The sequence below is a fragment of the Euprymna scolopes genome, chromosome 22, assembly GCF_053919585.1.
Source record: "Euprymna scolopes isolate OS-2025 chromosome 22, ASM5391958v1, whole genome shotgun sequence".
NCBI lineage: Eukaryota > Metazoa > Mollusca > Cephalopoda > Sepiida > Sepiolidae > Euprymna > Euprymna scolopes.
In genome coordinates this window covers 3,715,504-3,731,827 of record NC_136503.1, presented here as the reverse complement: position 1 = coordinate 3,731,827, position 16,324 = coordinate 3,715,504, and the positions used below count along the sequence as shown (strand labels likewise).

General features: G+C 35.0%; 62 non-coding genes across 62 annotated transcripts; all 62 read left to right on the top strand.

The window, feature by feature from the left end:
* The first annotated feature begins 27 nt into the window (after positions 1–27).
* Trnai-aau (transfer RNA isoleucine (anticodon AAU)) lies at positions 28–101 on the top strand. The gene has a single exon. It is a non-coding gene; the product is annotated as a tRNA-Ile (tRNA).
* A 168-nt stretch (positions 102–269) lies between these two features.
* Positions 270–343, top strand: Trnai-aau (transfer RNA isoleucine (anticodon AAU)). Its single transcript has one exon. It is a non-coding gene; the product is annotated as a tRNA-Ile (tRNA).
* A 168-nt stretch (positions 344–511) lies between these two features.
* On the top strand, positions 512–585 carry Trnai-aau (transfer RNA isoleucine (anticodon AAU)). The gene has a single exon. It is a non-coding gene; the product is annotated as a tRNA-Ile (tRNA).
* Positions 586–753: 168 nt separating this feature from the next.
* Positions 754–827, top strand: Trnai-aau (transfer RNA isoleucine (anticodon AAU)). The gene has a single exon. It is a non-coding gene; the product is annotated as a tRNA-Ile (tRNA).
* Positions 828–995: 168 nt separating this feature from the next.
* Positions 996–1,069, top strand: Trnai-aau (transfer RNA isoleucine (anticodon AAU)). The gene has a single exon. It is a non-coding gene; the product is annotated as a tRNA-Ile (tRNA).
* A 168-nt stretch (positions 1,070–1,237) lies between these two features.
* Trnai-aau (transfer RNA isoleucine (anticodon AAU)) lies at positions 1,238–1,311 on the top strand. The gene has a single exon. It is a non-coding gene; the product is annotated as a tRNA-Ile (tRNA).
* Positions 1,312–1,479: 168 nt separating this feature from the next.
* On the top strand, positions 1,480–1,553 carry Trnai-aau (transfer RNA isoleucine (anticodon AAU)). The gene has a single exon. It is a non-coding gene; the product is annotated as a tRNA-Ile (tRNA).
* Positions 1,554–1,721: 168 nt separating this feature from the next.
* Positions 1,722–1,795, top strand: Trnai-aau (transfer RNA isoleucine (anticodon AAU)). The gene has a single exon. It is a non-coding gene; the product is annotated as a tRNA-Ile (tRNA).
* A 168-nt stretch (positions 1,796–1,963) lies between these two features.
* Positions 1,964–2,037, top strand: Trnai-aau (transfer RNA isoleucine (anticodon AAU)). Its single transcript has one exon. It is a non-coding gene; the product is annotated as a tRNA-Ile (tRNA).
* A 168-nt stretch (positions 2,038–2,205) lies between these two features.
* Positions 2,206–2,279, top strand: Trnai-aau (transfer RNA isoleucine (anticodon AAU)). The gene has a single exon. It is a non-coding gene; the product is annotated as a tRNA-Ile (tRNA).
* A 168-nt stretch (positions 2,280–2,447) lies between these two features.
* Trnai-aau (transfer RNA isoleucine (anticodon AAU)) lies at positions 2,448–2,521 on the top strand. Its single transcript has one exon. It is a non-coding gene; the product is annotated as a tRNA-Ile (tRNA).
* A 168-nt stretch (positions 2,522–2,689) lies between these two features.
* Trnai-aau (transfer RNA isoleucine (anticodon AAU)) lies at positions 2,690–2,763 on the top strand. Its single transcript has one exon. It is a non-coding gene; the product is annotated as a tRNA-Ile (tRNA).
* A 168-nt stretch (positions 2,764–2,931) lies between these two features.
* Positions 2,932–3,005, top strand: Trnai-aau (transfer RNA isoleucine (anticodon AAU)). Its single transcript has one exon. It is a non-coding gene; the product is annotated as a tRNA-Ile (tRNA).
* Positions 3,006–3,415: 410 nt separating this feature from the next.
* Trnai-aau (transfer RNA isoleucine (anticodon AAU)) lies at positions 3,416–3,489 on the top strand. The gene has a single exon. It is a non-coding gene; the product is annotated as a tRNA-Ile (tRNA).
* A 168-nt stretch (positions 3,490–3,657) lies between these two features.
* On the top strand, positions 3,658–3,731 carry Trnai-aau (transfer RNA isoleucine (anticodon AAU)). Its single transcript has one exon. It is a non-coding gene; the product is annotated as a tRNA-Ile (tRNA).
* Positions 3,732–3,899: 168 nt separating this feature from the next.
* Positions 3,900–3,973, top strand: Trnai-aau (transfer RNA isoleucine (anticodon AAU)). The gene has a single exon. It is a non-coding gene; the product is annotated as a tRNA-Ile (tRNA).
* A 168-nt stretch (positions 3,974–4,141) lies between these two features.
* Trnai-aau (transfer RNA isoleucine (anticodon AAU)) lies at positions 4,142–4,215 on the top strand. The gene has a single exon. It is a non-coding gene; the product is annotated as a tRNA-Ile (tRNA).
* Positions 4,216–4,383: 168 nt separating this feature from the next.
* Trnai-aau (transfer RNA isoleucine (anticodon AAU)) lies at positions 4,384–4,457 on the top strand. The gene has a single exon. It is a non-coding gene; the product is annotated as a tRNA-Ile (tRNA).
* Positions 4,458–4,625: 168 nt separating this feature from the next.
* On the top strand, positions 4,626–4,699 carry Trnai-aau (transfer RNA isoleucine (anticodon AAU)). Its single transcript has one exon. It is a non-coding gene; the product is annotated as a tRNA-Ile (tRNA).
* A 410-nt stretch (positions 4,700–5,109) lies between these two features.
* On the top strand, positions 5,110–5,183 carry Trnai-aau (transfer RNA isoleucine (anticodon AAU)). Its single transcript has one exon. It is a non-coding gene; the product is annotated as a tRNA-Ile (tRNA).
* Positions 5,184–5,351: 168 nt separating this feature from the next.
* Trnai-aau (transfer RNA isoleucine (anticodon AAU)) lies at positions 5,352–5,425 on the top strand. Its single transcript has one exon. It is a non-coding gene; the product is annotated as a tRNA-Ile (tRNA).
* A 168-nt stretch (positions 5,426–5,593) lies between these two features.
* On the top strand, positions 5,594–5,667 carry Trnai-aau (transfer RNA isoleucine (anticodon AAU)). The gene has a single exon. It is a non-coding gene; the product is annotated as a tRNA-Ile (tRNA).
* Positions 5,668–5,835: 168 nt separating this feature from the next.
* Positions 5,836–5,909, top strand: Trnai-aau (transfer RNA isoleucine (anticodon AAU)). The gene has a single exon. It is a non-coding gene; the product is annotated as a tRNA-Ile (tRNA).
* Positions 5,910–6,077: 168 nt separating this feature from the next.
* Trnai-aau (transfer RNA isoleucine (anticodon AAU)) lies at positions 6,078–6,151 on the top strand. Its single transcript has one exon. It is a non-coding gene; the product is annotated as a tRNA-Ile (tRNA).
* Positions 6,152–6,319: 168 nt separating this feature from the next.
* On the top strand, positions 6,320–6,393 carry Trnai-aau (transfer RNA isoleucine (anticodon AAU)). Its single transcript has one exon. It is a non-coding gene; the product is annotated as a tRNA-Ile (tRNA).
* A 168-nt stretch (positions 6,394–6,561) lies between these two features.
* On the top strand, positions 6,562–6,635 carry Trnai-aau (transfer RNA isoleucine (anticodon AAU)). Its single transcript has one exon. It is a non-coding gene; the product is annotated as a tRNA-Ile (tRNA).
* A 168-nt stretch (positions 6,636–6,803) lies between these two features.
* Trnai-aau (transfer RNA isoleucine (anticodon AAU)) lies at positions 6,804–6,877 on the top strand. Its single transcript has one exon. It is a non-coding gene; the product is annotated as a tRNA-Ile (tRNA).
* Positions 6,878–7,287: 410 nt separating this feature from the next.
* Trnai-aau (transfer RNA isoleucine (anticodon AAU)) lies at positions 7,288–7,361 on the top strand. The gene has a single exon. It is a non-coding gene; the product is annotated as a tRNA-Ile (tRNA).
* Positions 7,362–7,529: 168 nt separating this feature from the next.
* On the top strand, positions 7,530–7,603 carry Trnai-aau (transfer RNA isoleucine (anticodon AAU)). The gene has a single exon. It is a non-coding gene; the product is annotated as a tRNA-Ile (tRNA).
* A 168-nt stretch (positions 7,604–7,771) lies between these two features.
* Trnai-aau (transfer RNA isoleucine (anticodon AAU)) lies at positions 7,772–7,845 on the top strand. The gene has a single exon. It is a non-coding gene; the product is annotated as a tRNA-Ile (tRNA).
* A 168-nt stretch (positions 7,846–8,013) lies between these two features.
* On the top strand, positions 8,014–8,087 carry Trnai-aau (transfer RNA isoleucine (anticodon AAU)). Its single transcript has one exon. It is a non-coding gene; the product is annotated as a tRNA-Ile (tRNA).
* Positions 8,088–8,255: 168 nt separating this feature from the next.
* Trnai-aau (transfer RNA isoleucine (anticodon AAU)) lies at positions 8,256–8,329 on the top strand. Its single transcript has one exon. It is a non-coding gene; the product is annotated as a tRNA-Ile (tRNA).
* Positions 8,330–8,497: 168 nt separating this feature from the next.
* Positions 8,498–8,571, top strand: Trnai-aau (transfer RNA isoleucine (anticodon AAU)). The gene has a single exon. It is a non-coding gene; the product is annotated as a tRNA-Ile (tRNA).
* A 168-nt stretch (positions 8,572–8,739) lies between these two features.
* Positions 8,740–8,813, top strand: Trnai-aau (transfer RNA isoleucine (anticodon AAU)). The gene has a single exon. It is a non-coding gene; the product is annotated as a tRNA-Ile (tRNA).
* A 410-nt stretch (positions 8,814–9,223) lies between these two features.
* Trnai-aau (transfer RNA isoleucine (anticodon AAU)) lies at positions 9,224–9,297 on the top strand. The gene has a single exon. It is a non-coding gene; the product is annotated as a tRNA-Ile (tRNA).
* A 168-nt stretch (positions 9,298–9,465) lies between these two features.
* Positions 9,466–9,539, top strand: Trnai-aau (transfer RNA isoleucine (anticodon AAU)). Its single transcript has one exon. It is a non-coding gene; the product is annotated as a tRNA-Ile (tRNA).
* A 168-nt stretch (positions 9,540–9,707) lies between these two features.
* Positions 9,708–9,781, top strand: Trnai-aau (transfer RNA isoleucine (anticodon AAU)). Its single transcript has one exon. It is a non-coding gene; the product is annotated as a tRNA-Ile (tRNA).
* Positions 9,782–9,949: 168 nt separating this feature from the next.
* Positions 9,950–10,023, top strand: Trnai-aau (transfer RNA isoleucine (anticodon AAU)). The gene has a single exon. It is a non-coding gene; the product is annotated as a tRNA-Ile (tRNA).
* Positions 10,024–10,433: 410 nt separating this feature from the next.
* On the top strand, positions 10,434–10,507 carry Trnai-aau (transfer RNA isoleucine (anticodon AAU)). Its single transcript has one exon. It is a non-coding gene; the product is annotated as a tRNA-Ile (tRNA).
* A 168-nt stretch (positions 10,508–10,675) lies between these two features.
* On the top strand, positions 10,676–10,749 carry Trnai-aau (transfer RNA isoleucine (anticodon AAU)). Its single transcript has one exon. It is a non-coding gene; the product is annotated as a tRNA-Ile (tRNA).
* A 168-nt stretch (positions 10,750–10,917) lies between these two features.
* Trnai-aau (transfer RNA isoleucine (anticodon AAU)) lies at positions 10,918–10,991 on the top strand. The gene has a single exon. It is a non-coding gene; the product is annotated as a tRNA-Ile (tRNA).
* A 168-nt stretch (positions 10,992–11,159) lies between these two features.
* On the top strand, positions 11,160–11,233 carry Trnai-aau (transfer RNA isoleucine (anticodon AAU)). The gene has a single exon. It is a non-coding gene; the product is annotated as a tRNA-Ile (tRNA).
* A 168-nt stretch (positions 11,234–11,401) lies between these two features.
* Positions 11,402–11,475, top strand: Trnat-agu (transfer RNA threonine (anticodon AGU)). The gene has a single exon. It is a non-coding gene; the product is annotated as a tRNA-Thr (tRNA).
* Positions 11,476–11,643: 168 nt separating this feature from the next.
* Positions 11,644–11,717, top strand: Trnai-aau (transfer RNA isoleucine (anticodon AAU)). The gene has a single exon. It is a non-coding gene; the product is annotated as a tRNA-Ile (tRNA).
* A 410-nt stretch (positions 11,718–12,127) lies between these two features.
* Trnai-aau (transfer RNA isoleucine (anticodon AAU)) lies at positions 12,128–12,201 on the top strand. Its single transcript has one exon. It is a non-coding gene; the product is annotated as a tRNA-Ile (tRNA).
* Positions 12,202–12,369: 168 nt separating this feature from the next.
* Positions 12,370–12,443, top strand: Trnai-aau (transfer RNA isoleucine (anticodon AAU)). Its single transcript has one exon. It is a non-coding gene; the product is annotated as a tRNA-Ile (tRNA).
* A 168-nt stretch (positions 12,444–12,611) lies between these two features.
* On the top strand, positions 12,612–12,685 carry Trnai-aau (transfer RNA isoleucine (anticodon AAU)). The gene has a single exon. It is a non-coding gene; the product is annotated as a tRNA-Ile (tRNA).
* Positions 12,686–12,853: 168 nt separating this feature from the next.
* Positions 12,854–12,927, top strand: Trnai-aau (transfer RNA isoleucine (anticodon AAU)). The gene has a single exon. It is a non-coding gene; the product is annotated as a tRNA-Ile (tRNA).
* Positions 12,928–13,095: 168 nt separating this feature from the next.
* Positions 13,096–13,169, top strand: Trnai-aau (transfer RNA isoleucine (anticodon AAU)). The gene has a single exon. It is a non-coding gene; the product is annotated as a tRNA-Ile (tRNA).
* A 168-nt stretch (positions 13,170–13,337) lies between these two features.
* Trnai-aau (transfer RNA isoleucine (anticodon AAU)) lies at positions 13,338–13,411 on the top strand. Its single transcript has one exon. It is a non-coding gene; the product is annotated as a tRNA-Ile (tRNA).
* A 168-nt stretch (positions 13,412–13,579) lies between these two features.
* Positions 13,580–13,653, top strand: Trnai-aau (transfer RNA isoleucine (anticodon AAU)). Its single transcript has one exon. It is a non-coding gene; the product is annotated as a tRNA-Ile (tRNA).
* Positions 13,654–13,821: 168 nt separating this feature from the next.
* On the top strand, positions 13,822–13,895 carry Trnai-aau (transfer RNA isoleucine (anticodon AAU)). Its single transcript has one exon. It is a non-coding gene; the product is annotated as a tRNA-Ile (tRNA).
* Positions 13,896–14,063: 168 nt separating this feature from the next.
* Trnai-aau (transfer RNA isoleucine (anticodon AAU)) lies at positions 14,064–14,137 on the top strand. Its single transcript has one exon. It is a non-coding gene; the product is annotated as a tRNA-Ile (tRNA).
* A 168-nt stretch (positions 14,138–14,305) lies between these two features.
* Trnai-aau (transfer RNA isoleucine (anticodon AAU)) lies at positions 14,306–14,379 on the top strand. The gene has a single exon. It is a non-coding gene; the product is annotated as a tRNA-Ile (tRNA).
* A 168-nt stretch (positions 14,380–14,547) lies between these two features.
* Trnai-aau (transfer RNA isoleucine (anticodon AAU)) lies at positions 14,548–14,621 on the top strand. The gene has a single exon. It is a non-coding gene; the product is annotated as a tRNA-Ile (tRNA).
* Positions 14,622–14,789: 168 nt separating this feature from the next.
* On the top strand, positions 14,790–14,863 carry Trnai-aau (transfer RNA isoleucine (anticodon AAU)). Its single transcript has one exon. It is a non-coding gene; the product is annotated as a tRNA-Ile (tRNA).
* Positions 14,864–15,031: 168 nt separating this feature from the next.
* Positions 15,032–15,105, top strand: Trnai-aau (transfer RNA isoleucine (anticodon AAU)). The gene has a single exon. It is a non-coding gene; the product is annotated as a tRNA-Ile (tRNA).
* Positions 15,106–15,273: 168 nt separating this feature from the next.
* Positions 15,274–15,347, top strand: Trnai-aau (transfer RNA isoleucine (anticodon AAU)). Its single transcript has one exon. It is a non-coding gene; the product is annotated as a tRNA-Ile (tRNA).
* A 168-nt stretch (positions 15,348–15,515) lies between these two features.
* On the top strand, positions 15,516–15,589 carry Trnai-aau (transfer RNA isoleucine (anticodon AAU)). Its single transcript has one exon. It is a non-coding gene; the product is annotated as a tRNA-Ile (tRNA).
* A 168-nt stretch (positions 15,590–15,757) lies between these two features.
* On the top strand, positions 15,758–15,831 carry Trnai-aau (transfer RNA isoleucine (anticodon AAU)). Its single transcript has one exon. It is a non-coding gene; the product is annotated as a tRNA-Ile (tRNA).
* Positions 15,832–15,999: 168 nt separating this feature from the next.
* On the top strand, positions 16,000–16,073 carry Trnai-aau (transfer RNA isoleucine (anticodon AAU)). Its single transcript has one exon. It is a non-coding gene; the product is annotated as a tRNA-Ile (tRNA).
* Positions 16,074–16,241: 168 nt separating this feature from the next.
* On the top strand, positions 16,242–16,315 carry Trnai-aau (transfer RNA isoleucine (anticodon AAU)). Its single transcript has one exon. It is a non-coding gene; the product is annotated as a tRNA-Ile (tRNA).
* Positions 16,316–16,324: the final 9 nt, after the last annotated feature.

Sequence of the window (16,324 nt, the reverse complement as noted above, 5' to 3'; positions counted from 1 at the left end):
TAATAAATAAAGAAAATGCCACGTGTCGGCCGGTTAGCTCAGTTGGTTAGAGCGTCGTGCTAATAACGCGCATGTCGTGGGTTCGATCCCCATACTGGCCATCATTTGCTCTATTTTGCTACAGGAAGCAAATGATTTTAATGAATAACAAAGCATAATCCAACGGAAAGAAATAAGTGAAATGTCATAAAAATAAGTTCGTTTTAGATAGTTTTGATAAGTAAATCATAATCCAAAAAATTTAATAAATAAAGAAAATGCCACGTGTCGGCCGGTTAGCTCAGTTGGTTAGAGCGTCGTGCTAATAACGCGAATGTCGTGGGTTCGATCCCCATACTGGCCATCATTTGCTGTATTTTGCTACAGGAAGCAAATGATTTTAATGAATAACAAAGCATAATCCAACGGAAAGAAATAAGTGAAATGTCATAAAAATAAGTTCGTTTTAGATATTTTTGATAAGTAAATCATAATCCAAAAAATTTAATAAATAAAGAAAATGCCACGTGTCGGCCGGTTAGCTCAGTTGGTTAGAGCGTCGTGCTAATAACGCGAATGTCGTGGGTTCGATCCCCATACTGGCCATCATTTGCTGTATTTTGCTACAGGAAGCAAATGATTTTAATGAATAACAAAGCATAATCCAACGGAAAGAAATAAGTGAAATGTCATAAAAATAAGTTCGTTTTAGATAGTTTTGATAAGTAAATCATAATCCAAAAAATTTAATAAAGAAAGAAAATGCCACGTGTCGGCCGGTTAGCTCAGTTGGTTAGAGCGTCGTGCTAATAACGCGAATGTCGTGGGTTCGATCCCCATACTGGCCATCATTTGCTGTATTTTGCTACAGGAAGCGAATGATTTTAATGAATAACAAAGCATAATCCAACGGAAAGAAATAAGTGAAATGTCATAAAAATAAGTTCGTTTTAGATAGTTTTGATAAGTAAATCATAATCCAAAAAATTGAATAAATAAAGAAAATGCCACGTGTCGGCCGGTTAGCTCAGTTGGTTAGAGCGTCGTGCTAATAACGCGAATGTCGTGGGTTCGATCCCCATACTGGCCATCATTTGCTGTATTTTGCTACACGAAGCAAATGATTTTAATGAATAACAAAGCATAATCCAACGGAAAGAAATAAGTGAAATGTCATAAAAATAAGTTCGTTTTAGATAGTTTTGATAAGTAAATCATAATCCAAAAAATTTAATAAATAAAGAAAATGCCACGTGTCGGCCGGTTAGCTCAGTTGGTTAGAGCGTCGTGCTAATAACGCGAACGTCGTGGGTTCGATCCCCATACTGGCCATCATTTGCTGTATTTTGCTACACGAAGCAAATGATTTTAATGAATAACAAAGCATAATCAAACGGAAAGAAATAAGTGAAATGTAATAAAAATAAGTTCGTTTTAGATAGTTTTGATAAGTAAATCATAATCCAAACAGTTAAATAAATAAAGAATATTCCGCGTGTCAGCCGGTTAGCTCAGTTGGTTAGAGCGTCGTGCTAATAACGCGAATGTCGTGGGTTCGATCCCCATACTGGCCATCATTTGCTGTATTTTGCTACAGGAAGCAAATGATTTTAATGAATAACAAAGCATAATCCAACGGAAAGAAATAAGTGAAATGTCATAAAAATAAGTTCGTTTTAGATAGTTTTGATAAGTAAATAATAATCCAAAAAATTTAATAAATAAAGAAAATGCCACGTGTCGGCCGGTTAGCTCAGTTGGTTAGAGCGTCGTGCTAATAACGCGAATGTCGTGGGTTCGATCCCCATACTGGCCATCATTTGCTGTATTTTGCTACAGGAAGCAAATGATTTTAATGAATAACAAAGCATAATCCAACGGAAAGAAATAAGTGAAATGTCATAAAAATAAGTTCGTTTTAGATAGTTTTGATAAGTAAATCATAATCCAAAAAATTTAATAAATAAAGAAAATGCCACGTGTCGGCCGGTTAGCTCAGTTGGTTAGAGCGTCGTGCTAATAACGCGAATGTCGTGGGTTCGATCCCCATACTGGCCATCATTTGCTGTATTTTGCTACAGGAAGCGAATGATTTTAATGAATAACAAAGCATAATCCAACGGAAAGAAATAAGTGAAATGTCATAAAAATAAGTTCGTTTTAGATAGTTTTGATAAGTAAATCATAATCCAAAAAATTTAATAAATAAAGAAAATGCCACGTGTCGGCCGGTTAGCTCAGTTGGTTAGAGCGTCGTGCTAATAACGCGAATGTCGTGGGTTCGATCCCCATACTGGCCATCATTTGCTGTATTTTGCTACACGAAGCAAATGATTTTAATGAATAACAAAGCATAATCCAACGGAAAGAAATAAGTGAAATGTCATAAAAATAAGTTCGTTTTAGATAGTTTTGATAAGTAAATCATAATCCAAAAAATTTAATAAATAAAGAAAATGCCACGTGTCGGCCGGTTAGCTCAGTTGGTTAGAGCGTCGTGCTAATAACGCGAATGTCGTGGGTTCGATCCCCATACTGGCCATCATTTGCTGTATTTTGCTACAGGAAGCAAATGATTTTAATGAATAACAAAGCATAATCCAACGGAAAGAAATAAGTGAAATGTCATAAAAATAAGTTCGTTTTAGATAGTTTTGATAAGTAAATCATAATCCAAAAAATTTAATAAATAAAGAAAATGCCACGTGTCGGCCGGTTAGCTCAGTTGGTTAGAGCGTCGTGCTAATAACGCGAATGTCGTGGGTTCGATCCCCATACTGGCCATCATTTGCTGTATTTTGCTACACGAAGCAAATGATTTTAATGAATAACAAAGCATAATCCAACGGAAAGAAATAAGTGAAATGTCATAAAAATAAGTTCGTTTTAGATAGTTTTGATAAGTAAATCATAATCCAAAAAATTTAATAAATAACGAAAATGCCACGTGTCGGCCGGTTAGCTCAGTTGGTTAGAGCGTCGTGCTAATAACACGAATGTCGTGGGTTCGATCCCCATACTGGCCATCATTTGCTGTATTTTGCTACAGGAAGCAAATGATTTTAATGAATAACAAAGCATAATCCAACGGAAAGAAATAAGTGAAATGTAATAAAAATAAGTTCGTTTTAGATAGTTTTGATAAGTAAATAATAATAAAAAAAATTTAATAAATAAAGAAAATGCCACGTGTCGGCCGCTTAGCTCAGTTGGTTAGAGCATCGTGCTAATAACGCGAATGTCGTGAATTCGATCCCCATACTGGCCATCATTTGCTGTATTTTGCTACACGAAGAAAATGATTTTAATGAATAACAAAGCATAATCAAACGGAAAGAAATAAGTGAAATGTAATAAAAATAAGTTCGTTTTAGATAGTTTTGATGAGTACATCATAATCCGAAACATTTAATGAATAAAGAATATTCCACGTGTCGGCCGGTTAGCTCAGTTGGTTAGAGCGTCGTGCTAATAACGCGAATGTCGTGGGTTCGATCCCCATACTGGCCATCATTTGCTGTATTTTGCTACAGGAAGCAAATGATTTGAATGAGTAACAAAGCATAATCCAACGGAAAGAAATAAGTGAAATGTCATAAAAAAGAGTTCGTTTTAGATAGTTTTGATAAGTAAATCATAATCCAAAAACTTTAATAAATAAAGAAAATGCCACGTGTCGGCCGGTTAGCTCAGTTGGTTAGAGCGTCGTGCTAATAACGCGAATGTCGTGGGTTCGATCCCCATACTGGCCATCATTTGCTGTATTTTGCTACAGGAAGCAAATGATTTTAATGAATAACAAAGCATAATCCAACGGAAAGAAATAAGTGAAATGTCATAAAAATAAGTTCGTTTTAGATAGTTTTGATAAGTAAATCATAATCCAAAAAATTTAATAAATAAAGAAAATGCCACGTGTCGGCCGGTTAGCTCAGTTGGTTAGAGCGTCGTGCTAATAACGCGAATGTCGTGGGTTCGATCCTCATACTGGCCATCATTTGCTGTATTTTGCTACAGGAAGCGAATGATTTTAATGAATAACAAAGCATAATCCAACGGAAAGAAATAAGTGAAATGTCATAAAAATAAGTTCGTTTTAGATAGTTTTGATAAGTAAATCATAATCCAAAAAATTTAATAAATAAAGAAAATGCCACGTGTCGGCCGGTTCGCTCAGTTGGTTAGAGCGTCGTGCTAATAACGCGAATGTCGTGGGTTCGATCCCCATACTGGCCATCATTTGCTGTATTTTGCTACACGAAGCAAATGATTTTAATGAATAACAAAGCATAATCCAACGGAAAGAAATAAGTGAAATGTCATAAAAATAAGTTCGTTTTAGATAGTTTTGATAAGTAAATCATAATCCAAAAAATTTAATAAATAAAGGAAATGCCACGTGTGGGCCGGTTAGCTCAGTTGGTTAGAGCGTCGTGCTAATAACGCGAATGTCGTGGGTTCGATCCCCATACTGGCCATCATTTGCTGTATTTTGCTACAGGAAGCAAATGATTTTAATTAATAACAAAGCATAATCCAACGGAAAGAAATAAGTGAAATGTCATAAAAATAAGTTCGTTTTAGATAGGTTTGATAAGTAAATCATAATCCAAAAAATTTAATAAATAAACAAAATGCCACGTGTCGGCCGGTTAGCTCAGTTGGTTAGAGCGTCGTGCTAATAACGCGAATGTCGTGGGTTCGATCCCCATACTGGCCATCATTTGCTGTATTTTGCTACAGGAAGCAAATGATTTTAATGAATAACAAAGCATAATCCAACGGAAAGAAATAAGTGAAATGTAATAAAAATAAGTTCGTTTTAGATAGTTTTGATAAGTAAATAATAATAAAAAAAATTTAATAAATAAAGAAAATGCCACGTGTCGGCCGCTTAGCTCAGTTGGTTAGAGCATCGTGCTAATAACGCGAATGTCGTGAATTCGATCCCCATACTGGCCATCATTTGCTGTATTTTGCTACACGAAGAAAATGATTTTAATGAATAACAAAGCATAATCAAACGGAAAGAAATAAGTGAAATGTAATAAAAATAAGTTCGTTTTAGATAGTTTTGATGAGTACATCATAATCCGAAACATTTAATGAATAAAGAATATTCCACGTGTCGGCCGGTTAGCTCAGTTGGTTAGAGCGTCGTGCTAATAACGCGAATGTCGTGGGTTCGATCCCCATACTGGCCATCATTTGCTGTATTTTGCTACAGGAAGCAAATGATTTGAATGAATAACAAAGCATAATCCAACGGAAAGAAATAAGTGAAATGTCATAAAAAAGAGTTCGTTTTAGATAGTTTTGATAAGTAAATCATAATCCAAAAAATTTAATAAATAAAGAAAATGCCACGTGTCGGCCGGTTAGCTCAGTTGGTTAGAGCATCGTGCTAATAACGCGAATGTCGTGGGTTCGATCCCCATACTGGCCATCATTTGCTGTATTTTACTACAGGAAGAAAATGATTTTAATGAATAACAAAGCATAATCCAACGGAAAGAAATAAGTGAAATGTCATAAAAATAAGTTCGTTTTAGATAGTTTTGATAAGTAAATCATAATCCAAAAAATTTAATAAATAAAGAAAAAGCCACGTGTCGGCCGGTTAGCTCAGTTGGTTAGAGCGTCGTGCTAATAACGCGAATGTCGTGGGTTCGATCCCCATACTGGCCATCATTTGCTGTATTTTGCTACAGGAAGCAAATGATTTTAATGAATAACAAAGCATAATCCAACGGAAAGAAATAAGTGAAATGTCATAAAAATAAGTTCGTTTTAGATAGTTTTGATAAGTAAATCATAATCCAAAAAATGTAATAAATAAAGAAAAAGCCACGTGTCGGCCGGTTAGCTCAGTTGGTTAGAGCGTCGTGCTAATAACGCGAATGTCGTGGGTTCGATCCCCATACTGGCCATCATTTGCTGTATTTTGCTACACGAAGCAACTGATTTTAATGAATAACAAAGCATAATCCAACGGAAAGAAATAAGTGAAATGTCATAAAAATAAGTTCGTTTTAGATAGTTTTGATAAGTAAATCATAATGCAAAAAATGTAATAAATAAAGGAAATGCCACGTGTCGGCCGGTTAGCTCAGTTGGTTAGAGCGTCGTGCTAATAACGCGAATGTCGTGGGTTCGATCCCCATACTGGCCATCATTTGCTGTATTCTGCTACACGAAGAAAATGATTTTAATGAATAACAAAGCATAATCCAACGGAAAGAAATAAGTGAAATGTAATAAAAATACGTTCGTTTTAGATAGTTTTGATAAGTAAATCATAATCTAAACAATTTAATAAATAAAGAAAATGCCACGTGTCGGCCGGTTAGCTCAGTTGGTTAGAGCGTCGTGCTAATAACGCGAATGTCGTGGGTTCGATCCCCATACTGGCCATCATTTGCTGTATTTTGCTACAGGAAGCAAATGATTTTAATGAATAACAAAGCATAATCCAACGGAAAGAAATAAGTGAAATGTCATAAAAATAAGTTCGTTTTAGATAGTTTTGATAAGTAAATCATAATCCAAAAAATTTAATAAATAAAGAAAATGCAACGTGTCGGCCGGTTAGCTCAGTTGGTTAGAGCGTCGTGCTAATAACGCGAATGTCGTGGGTTCGATCCCCATACTGGCCATCATTTGCTGTATTTTGCTACAGGAAGCAAATAATTTTAATGAATAACAAAGCATAATCCAACGGAAAGAAATAAGTGAAATGTCATAAAAATAAGTTCGTTTTAGATAGTTTGGATAAGTAAATCATAATCCAAAAAATTTAATAAATAAAGAAAATGCCACGTGTCGGCCGGTTAGCTCAGTTGGTTAGAGCGTCGTGCTAATAACGCGAATGTCGTTGGTTCGATCCCCATACTGGCCATCATTTGCTGTATTTTGCTACACGAAGAAAATGATTTTAATGAATAACAAAGCATAATCCAACGGAAAGCAATAAGTTAAATATAATAACAATAAGTTCGTTTTAGATAGTTTTTATTAGTACATAATAATCCGAAAAATTTAATAAATAAAGAAAATGCCATGTGTCGGCCGGTTAGCTCAGTTGGTTAGAGCGTGGTGCTAATAACGCGAATATCGTGGGTTCGATCCCCATACTGGCCATCATTTGCTGTATTTTGCTACAGGAAGCAAATGATTTTAATGAATAACAAAGCATAATCCAACGGAAAGAAATAAGTGAAATGTAATAAAAATAAGTTTTTTTTAGATAGTTTTGATAAGTAAATCATAATCCAAAAAATTTAATAAATAAAGAATATTCCACGTGTCGGCCGGTTAGCTCAATTGGTTAGAGCGTCGTGCTAATAACGCGAATGTCGTGGGTTCGATCCCCATACTGGCCATCATTTGCTGTATTTTGCTACAGGAAGCAAATGATTTTAATGAATAACAAAGCATAATCCAACGGAAAGAAATAAGTGAAATGTCATAAAAATAAGTTCGTTTTAGATAGCTTTGATAAGTAAATCATAATCCAAAAAATTTAATCAATAAAGAAAAAGCCACGTGTCGGCCGGTTAGCTCAGTTGGTTAGAGCGTCGTGCTAATAACGCGAATGTCGTGGGTTCGATCCCCATACTGGCCATCATTTGCTGTATTTTGCTACAGGAAGCAAATGATTTTAATGAATAACAAAGCATAATCCAACGGAAAGAAATAAGTGAAATGTCATAAAAATAAGTTCGTTTTAGATAGTTTTGATAAGTAAATCATAATCCAAAAAATGTAATAAATAAAGAAAATGCCACGTGTCGGCCGGTTAGCTCAGTTGGTTAGAGCGTCGTGCTAATAACGCGAATGTCGTGGGTTCGATCCCCATACTGGCCATCATTTGCTGTATTCTGCTACACGAAGAAAATGATTTTAATGAATAACAAAGCATAATCCAACGGAAAGAAATAAGTGAAATGTAATAAAAATACGTTCGTTTTAGATAGTTTTGATAAGTAAATCATAATCCAAAAAATTTAATAAATAAAGAAAATGCCACGTGTCGGCCGGTTAGCTCAGTTGGTTAGAGCGTCGTGCTAATAACGCGAATGTCGTGGGTTCGATCCCCATACTGGCCATCATTTGCTGTATTTTGCTACAGGAAGCAAATGATTTTAATGAATAACAAAGCATAATCCAACGGAAAGAAATAAGTGAAATGTCATAAAAATAAGTTCGTTTTAGATAGTTTTGATAAGTAAATCATAATCCAAAAAATTTAATAAATAAAGAAAATGCAACGTGTCGGCCGGTTAGCTCAGTTGGTTAGAGCGTCGTGCTAATAACGGTAATGTCGTGGGTTCGATCCCCATACTGGCCATCATTTGCTGTATTTTGCTACAGGAAGCAAATAATTTTAATGAATAACAAAGCATAATCCAACGGAAAGAAATAAGTGAAATGTCATAAAAATAAGTTCGTTTTAGATAGTTTTGATAAGTAAATCATAATCCAAAAAATGTAATAAATAAAGAAAATGCCACGTGTCGGCCGGTTAGCTCAGTTGGTTAGAGCGTCGTGCTAATAACGCGAATGTCGTGGGTTCGATCCCCATACTGGCCATCATTTGCTGTATTTTGCTACACGAAGAAAATGATTTTAATGAATAACAAAGCATAATCCAACGGAAAGCAATAAGTGAAATATAATAACAATAAGTTCGTTTAAGATAGTTTTTATAAGTACATAATAATCCGAAAAATTTAATAAATAAAGAAAATGCCATGTGTCGGCCGGTTAGCTCAGTTGGTTAGAGCGTCGTGCTAATAACGCGAATATCGTGGGTTCGATCCCCATACTGGCCATCATTTGCTGTATTTTGCTACAGGAAGCAAATGATTTTAATGAATAACAAAGCATAATCAAACGGAAAGAAATAAGTTAAATGTCATAAAAATAAGTTTGTTTTAGATAGTTTTGATAAGTAAATCATAATCCAAAAAATTTAATAAATAAAGAAAATGCCACGTGTCGGCCGGTTAGCTCAGTTGGTTAGAGCGTCGTGCCAATAACGCGAATGTCGTGGGTTCGATCCCTATACTGGCCATCATTTGCTGTATTTTGCTACACGAAGCAAATGATTTTAATGAATAACAAAGCATAATCCAACGGAAAGAAATAAGTGAAATGTCATAAAAATAAGTTCGTTTTAGATAGTTTTGATAAGTACATCATAATCGGAAAAATTTAATAAATAAAGTAAATGCCACGTGTCGGCCGGTTAGCTCAGTTGGTTAGAGCGTCGTGCTAATAACGCGAATGTCGTGGGTTCGATCCCAATACTGGCCATCATTTGCTGTATTTTGCTACAGGAAGCAAATGATTTTAATGAATAACAAAGCATAATCCAACGGAAAGAAATAAGTGAAATGTAATAAAAATGAGTTCGTTTTAGATAGTTTTGATAAGTAAATCATAATCCAAAAAATTTAATAAATAAAGAAAATGTCACGTGTCGGCCGGTTAGCTCAGTTGGTTAGAGCGTCGTGCTAATAACGCGAATGTCGTGGGTTCGATCCCCATAGTGGCCATCATTTGCTGTATTTTGCTACACGAAGAAAATGATTTTAATGAATAACAAAGCATAATCCAACGGAAAGAAATAAGTGAAATGTCATAAAAATAAGTTCGTTTTAGATAGTTTTGATAAGTAAATCATAATCCAAAAAATTTAATAAATAAAGAAAATGCAACGTGTCGGCCGGTTAGCTCAGTTGGTTAGAGCGTCGTGCTAATAACGCGAATGTCGTGGGTTCGATCCCCATACTGGCCATCATTTGCTGTATTTTGCTACAGGAAGCAAATAATTGTAATGAATAACAAAGCATAATCCAACGGAAAGAAATAAGTGAAATGTCATAAAAATAAGTTCGTTTTAGATAGTTTGGATAAGTAAATCATAATCCAAAAAATTTAATAAATAAAGAAAATGCCACGTGTCGGCCGGTTAGCTCAGTTGGTTAGAGCGTCGTGCTAATAACGCGAATGTCGTGGGTTCGATCCCCATACTGGCCATCATTTGCTGTATTTTGCTACACGAAGAAAATGATTTTAATGAATAACAAAGCATAATCCAACGGAAAGCAATAAGTGAAATATAATAACAATAAGTTCGTTTTAGATAGTTTTTATTAGTACATAATAATCCGAAAAATTTAATAAATAAAGAAAATGCCATGTGTCGGCCGGTTAGCTCAGTTGGTTAGAGCGTGGTGCTAATAACGGGAATATCGTGGGTTCGATCCCCATACTGGCCATCATTTGCTGTATTTTGCTACAGGAAGAAAATGATTTTAATGAATAACAAAGCATAATCCAACGGAAAGAAATAAGTGAAATGTAATAAAAATAAGTTTGTTTTAGATAGTTTTGATAAGTAAATCATAATCCAAAAAATTTAATAAATAAAGAAAATGCCACGTGTCGGCCGGTTAGCTCAGTTGGTTAGAGCGTCGTGCTAATAACGCGAATGTCGTGGGTTCGATCCCCATACTGGCCATCATTTGCTGTATTTTGCTACAGGAAGCAAATGATTTTAATGAATAACAAAGCATAATCCAACGGAAAGAAATAAGTGAAATGTCATAAAAATAAGTTCGTTTTAGATAGTTTTGATAAGTAAATCATAATCCAAAAAATTTAATAAATAAAGAAAAAGCCACGTGTCGGCCGGTTAGCTCAGTTGGTTAGAGCGTCGTGCTAATAACGCGAATGTCGTGGGTTCGATCCCCATACTGGCCATCATTTGCTGTATTTTGCTACAGGAAGCAAATGATTTTAATGAATAACAAAGCATAATCCAACGGAAAGAAATAAGTGAAATGTCATAAAAATAAGTTCGTTTTAGATAGTTTTGATAAGTAAATCATAATCCAAAAAATGTAATAAATAAAGAATATGCCACGTGTCGGCCGGTTAGCTCAGTTGGTTAGAGCGTCGTGCTAATAACGCGAATGTCGTGGGTTCGATCCCCATACTGGCCATCATTTGCTGTATTCTGCTACACGAAGAAAATGATTTTAATGAATAACAAAGCATAATCCAACGGAAAGAAATAAGTGAAATGTAATAAAAATACGTTCGTTTTAGATAGTTTTGATAAGTAAATCATAATCCAAAAAATTTAATAAATAAAGAAAATGCCACGTGTCGGCCGGTTAGCTCAGTTGGTTAGAGCGTCGTGCTAATAACGCGAATGTCGTGGGTTCGATCCCCATACTGGCCATCATTTGCTGTATTTTGCTACAGGAAGAAAATGATTTTAATGAATAACAAAGCATAATCCAACGGAAAGAAATAAGTGAAATGTCATAAAAATAAGTTCGTTTTAGATAGTTTTGATAAGTAAATCATAATCCAAAAAATTTAATAAATAAAGAAAATGCCACGTGTCGGCCGGTTAGCTCAGTTGGTTAGAGCGTCGTGCTAGTAACGCGAATGTCGTGGGTTCGATCCCCATACTGGCCATCATTTGCTGTATTTTGCTACAGGAAGCAAATGATTTTAATGAATAACAAAGCATAATCCAACGGAAAGCAATAAGTTAAATATAATAACAATAAGTTCGTTTAAGATAGTTTTTATAAGTACATAATAATCCGAAAAATTTAATAAATAAAGAAAATGCCATGTGTCGGCCGGTTAGCTCAGTTGGTTAGAGCGTCGTGCTAATAACGCGAAGATCGTGGGTTCGATCCCCATACTGGCCATCATTTGCTGTATTTTGCTACAGGAAGCAATTTATTTTAATGAATAACAAAGCATAATCCAACGGAAAGAAATAAGTGAAATGTCATAAAAATAAGTTTGTTTTAGATAGTTTTGATAAGTAAATCATAATCCAAAAAATTTAATAAATAAAGAAAATGCCACGTGTCGGCCGGTTAGCTCAGTTGGTTAGAGCGTCGTGCCAATAACGCGAATGTCGTGGGTTCGATCCCTATACTGGCCATCATTTGCTGTATTTTGCTACACGAAGCAAATGATTTTAATGAATAACAAAGCATAATCCAACGGAAAGAAATAAGTGAAATGTCATAAAAATAAGTTCGTTTTAGATAGTTTTGATAAGTACATCATAATCGGAAAAATTTAATAAATAAAGTAAATGCCACGTGTCGGCCGGTTAGCTCAGTTGGTTAGAGCGTCGTGCTAATAACGCGAATGTCGTGGGTTCGATCCCCATACTGGCCATCATTTGCTGTATTTTGCTACAGGAAGCAAATGATTTTAATGAATAACAAAGCATAATCCAACGGAAAGAAATAAGTGAAATGTAATAAAAATGAGTTCGTTTTAGATAGTTTTGATAAGTAAATCATAATCCAAAAAATTTAATAAATAAAGAAAATGTCACGTGTCGGCCGGTTAGCTCAGTTGGTTAGAGCGTCGTGCTAATAACGCGAATGTCGTGGGTTCGATCCCCATAGTGGCCATCATTTGCTGTATTTTGCTACACGAAGAAAATGATTTTAATGAATAACAAAGCATAATCCAACGGAAAGAAATAAGTCAAATGTCATAAAAATAAGTTCGTTTTAGATAGTTTTGATAAGTAAATCATAATCCAACAAATTTAATAAATAAAGAAAATGCAACGTGTCGGCCGGTTAGCTCAGTTGGTTAGAGCGTCGTGCTAATAACGCGAATGTCGTGGGTTCGATCCCCATACTGGCCATCATTTGCTGTATTTTGCTACAGGAAGCAAATAATTGTAATGAATAACAAAGCATAATCCAACGGAAAGAAATAAGTCAAATGTCATAAAAATAAGTTCGTTTTAGATAGTTTTGATAAGTAAATCATAATCCAACAAATTTAATAAATAAAGAAAATGCAACGTGTCGGCCGGTTAGCTCAGTTGGTTAGAGCGTCGTGCTAATAACGCGAATGTCGTGGGTTCGATCCCCATACTGGCCATCATTTGCTGTATTTTGCTACAGGAAGCAAATAATTGTAATGAATAACAAAGCATAATCCAACGGAAAGAAATAAGTGAAATGTCATAAAAATAAGTTCGTTTTAGATAGTTTTTATAAGTACATAATAATCCGAAAAATTTAATAAATAAAGAAAATGCCATGTGTCGGCCGGTTAGCTCAGTTGGTTAGAGCGTCGTGCTAATAACGCGAATATCGTGGGTTCGATCCCCATACTGGCCATCATTTGCTGTATTTTGCTACAGGAAGCAAATGATTTTAATGAATAACAAAGCATAATCCAACGGAAAGAAATAAGTGAAATGTCATAAAAATAAGTTTGTTTTAGATAGTTTTGATAAGTAAATCATAATCCAAAAAATTTAATAAATAAAGAAAATGCCACGTGTCGGCCGGTTAGCTCAGTTGGTTAGAGCGTCGTGCCAATAACGCGAATGTCGTGGGTTCGATCCCTATACTGGCCATCATTTGCTGTATTTTGCTACACGAAGCAAATGATTTTAATGAATAACAAAGCATAATCCAACGGAAAGAAATAAGTGAAATGTCATAAAAATAAGTTCGTTTTAGATAGTTTTGATAAGTACATCATAATCGGAAAAATTTAATAAATAAAGTAAATGCCACGTGTCGGCCGGTTAGCTCAGTTGGTTAGAGCGTCGTGCTAATAACGCGAATGTCGTGGGTTCGATCCCCATACTGGCCATCATTGGCTGTATTTTGCTACAGGAAGCAAATGATTTTAATGAATAACAAAGCATAATCCAACGGAAAGAAATAAGTGAAATGTAATAAAAATGAGTTCGTTTTAGATAGTTTTGATAAGTAAATCATAATCCAAAAAATTTAATAAATAAAGAGAATGTCACGTGTCGGCCGGTTAGCTCAGTTGGTTAGAGCGTCGTGCTAATAACGCGAATGTCGTGGGTTCGATCCCCATAGTGGCCATCATTTGCTGTATTTTGCTACACGAAGAAAATGATTTTAATGAATAACAAAGCATAATCCAACGGAAAGAAATAAGTCAAATGTCATAAAAATAAGTTCGTTTTAGATAGTTTTGATAAGTAAATCATAATCCAACAAATTTAATAAATAAAGAAAATGCAACGTGTCGGCCGGTTAGCTCAGTTGGTTAGAGCGTCGTGCTAATAACGCGAATGTCGTGGGTTCGATCCCCATACTGGCCATCATTTGCTGTATTTTTCTACAGGAAGCAAATAATTGTAATGAATAACAAAGCATAATCCAACGGAAAGAAATAAGTGAAATGTCATAAAAATAAGTTCGTTTTAGATAGTTTGGATAAGTAAATCATAATCCAAAAAATTTAATAAATAAAGAAAATGCCACGTGTCGGCCGGTTAGCTCAGTTGGTTAGAGCGTCGTGCTAATAACGCGAATGTCGTGGGTTCGATCCCCATACTGGCCATCATTTGCTGTATTTTGCTACACGAAGAAAATGATTTTAATGAATAACAAAGCATAATCCAACGGAAAGAAATAAGTGAAATGTAATAAAAATAAGTTTGTTTTAGATAGTTTTGATAAGTAAATCATAATCCAAAAAATTTAATAAATAAAGAATATTCCACGTGTCGGCCGGTTAGCTCAGTTGGTTAGAGCGTCGTGCTAATAACGCGAATGTCGTGGGTTCGATCCCCATACTGGCCATCATTTGCTGTATTTTGCTACAGGAAGCAAATGATTTTAATGAATAACAAAGCATAATCCAACGGAAAGAAATAAGTGAAATGTCATAAAAATAAGTTCGTTTTAGATAGTTTTGATAAGTAAATCATAATCCAAAAAATTTAATAAATAAAGAAAAAGCCACGTGTCGGCCGGTTAGCTCAGTTGGTTAGAGCGTCGTGCTAATAACGCGAATGTCGTGGGTTCGATCCCCATACTGGCCATCATTTGCTGTATTTTGCTACAGGAAGCAAATGATTTTAATGAATAACAAAGCATCATCCAACGGAAAGAAATAAGTGAAATGTCATAAAAATAAGTTCGTTTTAGATAGTTTTGATAAGTAAATCATAATCCAAAAAATGTAATAAATAAAGAAAATGCCACGTGTCGGCCGGTTAGCTCAGTTGGTTAGAGCGTCGTGCTAATAACGCGAATGTCGTGGGTTCGATCCCCATACTGGCCATCATTTGCTGTATTCTGCTACACGAAGAAAATGATTTTAATGAATAACAAAGCATAATCCAACGGAAAGAAATAAGTGAAATGTAATAAAAATACGTTCGTTTTAGATAGTTTTGATAAGTAAATCATAATCCAAAAAATTTAATAAATAAAGATAATGCCACGTGTCGGCCGGTTAGCTCAGTTGGTTAGAGCGTCGTGCTAATAACGCGAATGTCGTGGGTTCGATCCCCATACTGGCAATCATTTGCTGTATTTTGCTACAGGAAGCAAATGATTTTAATGAATAACAAAGCATAATCCAACGGAAAGAAATAAGTGAAATGTCATAAAAATAAGTTCGTTTTAGATAGTTTTGATAAGTAAATCATAATCCAAAAAATTTAATAAATAAAGAAAATGCAACGTGTCGGCCGGTTAGCTCAGTTGGTTAGAGCGTCGTGCTAATAACGCGAATGTCGTGGGTTCGATCCCCATACTGGCCATCATTTGCTGTATTTTGCTACAGGAAGCAAATAATTTTAATGAATAACAAAGCATAATCCAACGGAAAGAAATAAGTGAAATGTCATAAAAATAAGTTCGTTTTAGATAGTTTTGATAAGTAAATCAGAATCCAAAAAATTTAATAAATAAAGAAAATGCCACGTGTCGGCCGGTTAGCTCAGTTGGTTAGAGCGTCGTGCTAATAACGCGAATGTCGTGGGTTCGATCCCCATACTGGCCATCATTTGCTGTATTTTGCTACACGAAGCAAATGATTTTAATGAATAACAAAGCATAATCCAACGGAAAGAAATAAGTGAAATGTAATAAAAAAAAGTTCGTTTTAGATAGTTTTGATAAGTACATCATAATCGGAAAAATTTAATAAATAAAGTAAATGCCACGTGTCAGCCGGTTAGCTCAGTTGGTTAGAGCGTCGTGCTAATAACGCGAATGTCGTGGGTTCGATCCCCATACTGGCCATCATTTGCTGTATTTTGCTACAGGAAGCAAATGATTTTAATGAATAACAAAGCATAATCCAACGGAAAGAAATAAGTGAAATGTAATAAAAATGAGTTCGTTTTAGATAGTTTTGATAAGTAAATCATAATCCAAAAAATTTAATAAATAAAGAAAATGTCACGTGTCGGCCGGTTAGCTCAGTTGGTTAGAGCGTCGTGCTAATAACGCGAATGTCGTGGGTTCGATCCCCATACTGGCCATCATTTGCT